The sequence below is a fragment of the Garra rufa genome, unplaced genomic scaffold (assembly GCF_049309525.1).
Source record: "Garra rufa unplaced genomic scaffold, GarRuf1.0 hap1_unplaced_001, whole genome shotgun sequence".
Lineage (NCBI taxonomy): Eukaryota > Metazoa > Chordata > Actinopteri > Cypriniformes > Cyprinidae > Garra > Garra rufa.
Window position 1 is genome coordinate 20,174,312 of NW_027394276.1, and position 5,000 is coordinate 20,179,311.

Genomic DNA, 5,000 nt, shown 5'->3' on the forward strand with positions numbered 1-5,000 from the left:
CACATTGCCTTTCTCTTAACATCCATAAACCTTTTCACCAATTTAACTCTTAATGTTTTCATTCTTAACATTGGATCTAATAGCCCTAGTCCTCCTACATCAGTTCCACCAATAAGCGTATCATATGCAATTTTTGCTCTTCCCTTTCCCCATAAAAAATTTAAAACACTTTCTTTTATTCTTTTAAAAAACTCATAAGGCAATGGAGTTACACTCAGCACATACCAAATCTTAGAAAGCATTAAAGCATTTATCACTAATACCTTTCCCTTTAATGTTAAATTTCTTAATTTCCAAAATCTCAATCTTTGTTCCATTCCTTTTAATGCTCCCTCCCAATTAAAAACATCAGCTTTATTAAAATCCATACCCATCCAAATTCCTAAAAGTTTTATATGTTCTCCTTCTTCTTTAAAATGCATGTGCTGAGGTAATGTTTCCACATTCCCAATTCTCATACACAAGCTCTTTTCAATATTGACCTTAGCTCCAGACCCTTTACAATATTTCTCCACAATCCCCATTGCCTTAACAACACTTTGAATGTCTTCAACCAACAATGTTGTGTCATCTGCGTATTGGTAGATTGGCTCCTGTATATTACTTCCCTCTATTCTAATACCCTTTATCTCTATATCTGCTTTTATTGCTAATCCCAAAGGTTCTGCTACTAGTGAATAAAGTAAAGCAGATAAAGGACATCCTTGCCTTATAGACCTTGTTAGTTGAAAACATTCTGATAAAAACCCATTGCATTTAATACACGTAAAAATATTAGAATAAAAGATCATAATCCACTTTCTAAAATTTTTCCCAAATCCAAATTCTTTGATAACATTTAGTAAATATCCATGCTCCACTCTATCAAAGGCTTTTTCTAAATCCAAACTTATTAAATATCCCTTCTTATTTTTTTCCTTCATATAAAACATTGTGTCTCTTATACTTTGAACAATATCTAGAATATCTTTATCTTGTATTCCATATGCCTGGGTAGTACTTATGATTTTAGGTAAAACTGTCCTTAATCTATTTGCTAACACCTTTGCTAAAATTTTGAAATCTGTATTTAGCATTGTTAAAGGCCTGTAATTCTTAAGATCATTAGGATTTCCTCTTTTTTTATAAATCATTTTAATCATTCCTATCTTCATTCTTTCACTTAACTCCTCTTTTTTAAAAATCTCATCATATACTTCTTTTAAAATTGGGACTAATATTTCTCTAAAATTCTTATAAAACTCGTTTGTTAACCCATCTATACCTGGGCTCTTTCCCAACGTTAACTGCTTTATTGCTGTGTCAATTTCCTCTTCTGTTATCTCATCATCACATAAAACCTTATCTTCCGTAGAGACCTTTACTTTTATTTGATTTAAAAAGAAATCTTCTTCTATTTTATCAACCCCTTGTCTCTTAAACATGTCTTCATAAAAATTCTTAATTACCAATAAAATCTCTTTTGTTCCTTGCTTTATGTCTCCATTTTTATCTAACACCTCCTTCATTAAATCCGCTCTTTGTCTATTTTTTTCTAAATCAAAAAAAAATTTTGTGCATCTTTCCCCCTCCACAACATATTTTGCTTTACTTCTAATGATCGCCCCCTTACATTTTTCATCTTCAATTTCCCTTAATTTTTCTCGTAAAATTAAGATTTTACCTATGTCTTCTTCATTTAGATTTTGCTCCTGTCTTTTTTCTTCTTTATCTATCTCTTTTCTTATCTCAGTTTCCTTTCTGATGTTAGCTTTTTTTAACAATTTACAAAATTGTATTGATAAACTCTTTATATCCAATTTCACGTTATCCCACCATATTCTTTTCTCTTCTGCGTAAATCTTATTTAATTTACTAACTTCTAATAGTTGTTTAATTCTTTCTTTGTAAGATTCTTCTTTTAAAATTGTTGCATTTAAGACCCACACTCCTGATCCTCTCTCCACTCTTACACAATCTAAAGTCATACATAAAAGAAAATGATCACTATACCCTACTTCCTTATAAAATACATTTTGGATATTTCCCTCCATTTCCTCCTTACATAAAACGTAATCAATTCTACTTTGTTTTATCTTATTCATTACCACTTGCACTCTTGAAAATTTTCTCTTTTTTCTATTTCTTTCCCTCCATATATCTATTAGATTACATTCCTTCATTATTTTCACCAATTCCTCTCTCCCTTTGTCTGTCTTAAAAACCATTTCACTTGCCAAATCCAATTCTGTAAAGACAGTATTGAAATCACCCATTAAAATAACATTCTGCCATGTTTTTAAATTAATATTCACTTTTTTAAAAAAATCTACTTTTCCCTTTTCTTCATTTGGTGCATGAATATTATAGATAATAAAAAACTCTTTTCCTTTTTCTATTTTCACCGCCATACTTTTTCCCACTCCATCATCCAATATTACTTGTTCTTTTTCACATACTCCTCTTTTAATTAGAACTGCAACCCCACAACCTACTTTATCATTTCCATTATTAAAATATATATTTAAAAATCTACTTTTCCCTTTTCTTCATTTGGTGCATGAATATTATAGATAATAAAAAACTCTTTTCCTTTTTCTATTTTCACCGCCATACTTTTTCCCACTCCATCATCCAATATTACTTGTTCTTTTTCACATACTCCTCTTTTAATTAGAACTGCAACCCCACAACCTACTTTATCATTTCCATTATTAAAATATATATTTCCATCCCATTTTGTTTCAAACCTTTTAACACTTTCATTTTTCCAATTTGTTTCCTGCAACACAATGACATCTGTATTTTTACATAAAACCTTCATCTTTTCAAATTTCTCCATATTCAGCAAACCCCTAGCATTCCATGACACAATTTTTAAAAACATAAAAAAACATACATTGAAAAATAAATCACAAAAACCAAACATTTTTTTTCTATTCTCCCTCCTCCTCCTCCATTAATGCTTGAAATCTATTTTCCCATAAAGTTTTTTCTTTACTCTGTTCTTTTTTTTTCTCAAGTCTCTTCTTCTTAGCAACTTCTAGATTTGGTATTACCTTAGTGATCCGTCTTCTTATAGTCTCTCTTCTATCCATTCTGAAGTCCATTTTCTCCCCTTCTTTCTTCTCCTCAGTTCTCTCTTTCTTTTCTTCCTCGTTACCTTTTGCATGTTGTTCCTCCATTTCTTCCAGTGCTCCTTGTGATATATTCAGTGGTGTCCATATTCCTTCGTCCATTGCTGCTTCTTGTCCATCCTCTTCCATCTCCTGATTCTTCTCATTGGTCTTTTTATTCCCTTCATTTTCTTTTGCAGTCTCTCCAGCATTTCCAAGTTCCGTCTCTTCCACCATTTGCCCACCCACATCTTCCAAATCTGTATTTTGCGTTCCATCCAAATCTGCTATCCAACACTCACATCTTGCCATCACTTTTCTGCACTCCGGGCACTTCACCGCATCACAGTCCCTTGCGAAATGCCCCTGTTCATCGCACTGATAGCACTTGAACTCTGGGCAGTTTTTGAACACGTGTCCAGGATTCATGCACAATCGACAGGTTTTAACCTGCCGATCATGCATAATCCGGAAGTACTGCGATCCTTCCTCCGTGTCAAATTTTGTGCTGTATGGCTAGGATATGACTTCTTTTGGGAATTTCACCCTTAGGTACCTTGTACCGTCTGCTATATCGGTGCCCGGATACATTCTTCTTTTGATTTCAGATGCAGGTGTCACTCCCCAATTATGTAATTTTTCCAAAATATCAGAATCAGCAATGTAGGCGGGCAAATGTATGAAAGAAACAACATACTCTCTTGTTTGTAATTTCCTTATCTCACACAGTTTTCCTTTTATCATCAAAAAATCCTCCAAGTCCTCGCATACATCCGTATTCGTCAGTGTGATTTCATACTCCTTTCCATGTCTGGGTCTCACTGCCAGTATCTTCCCCCCTCCAACTTTTCCGTTCACTGCTTTAATTATATCTTCAGCCCTCGCATCTCTCAATTCTGTCAAATCCACTATCACTGTAGCCTCTTTCGAGTAAATCCTCTTATTATAATCCATACGTAGATGTCCAACTTGTTGTCCTTTATCCATTCCTTTGTTCAGTAACTCTCGTCTTTCTCCTGTCATATCCGTACCGTTAGCTGGTAATCCATCCATTGTAAAAAGTGCGTGAAGAGAAAAAAAAAAACTACTCCCCAGACAGCAAACTGCTGCTGGGAAGTGTGAAAACTAACAAAAACTCACTCAAAAATAAAAAATCTTAATTAACAAAACCCACTAAACAAAACAAAAAATAAGGTGAGCCTCTCTCACCAACTGCTTCCTAATGCTGCCACGTCACTTCCTGAACTGCTCAGTAGCGCCCTCAGGTGGCGGTATGGCCATAAGCGAGGGCTGCTCCAAAAAGTGGGCTATTTAAAGATCAGCCTCCGTAAAAGCCAGCATATTATATAAATAGTGAAGAAAAGGCAAAAGCTTACAGCACCTGGTATTCCCAGGCGGTCTCCCATAAAAGTGTAACAATCGGCCTGATCAGCCGAGTTACAAGACTAAAATGGGGTCAGATTTAACTGTGAGAGATGACTAGTGGTTAAAAGAATGAGACATAAAAGAAAATTGGTTTAAATAGATTTGGTGTATTTACAAGGTTCACATAAAAGACTTTAAAACAACACGATAAAACTAGGTAAACTCTGTTAAAAGAATACAGTTCATTTGTCCATACCCTAAAAACAGGTAAACTCTGTTAAAAGAATACAGTTCATTTGTCCATACCCTAAAAACAGTCCAAGAACCCCAGTGTGTTGATAAGTCCAATGTGAGTGTCCACCAGTGTATATACAATCCACAGAAATTGTAATCCAAAGTTTGCAGGTGGTGAATGGAAAGGTGAACTCTAAAATTAGCAACTCCTCAATCCAACAGTTTGGTGACTGTCCTTTGTTTGTCATGCTGCTCTCTTATACAGTTGTACTTCCTGCTTCCTGTCATGTGTCTAGTCACATGACA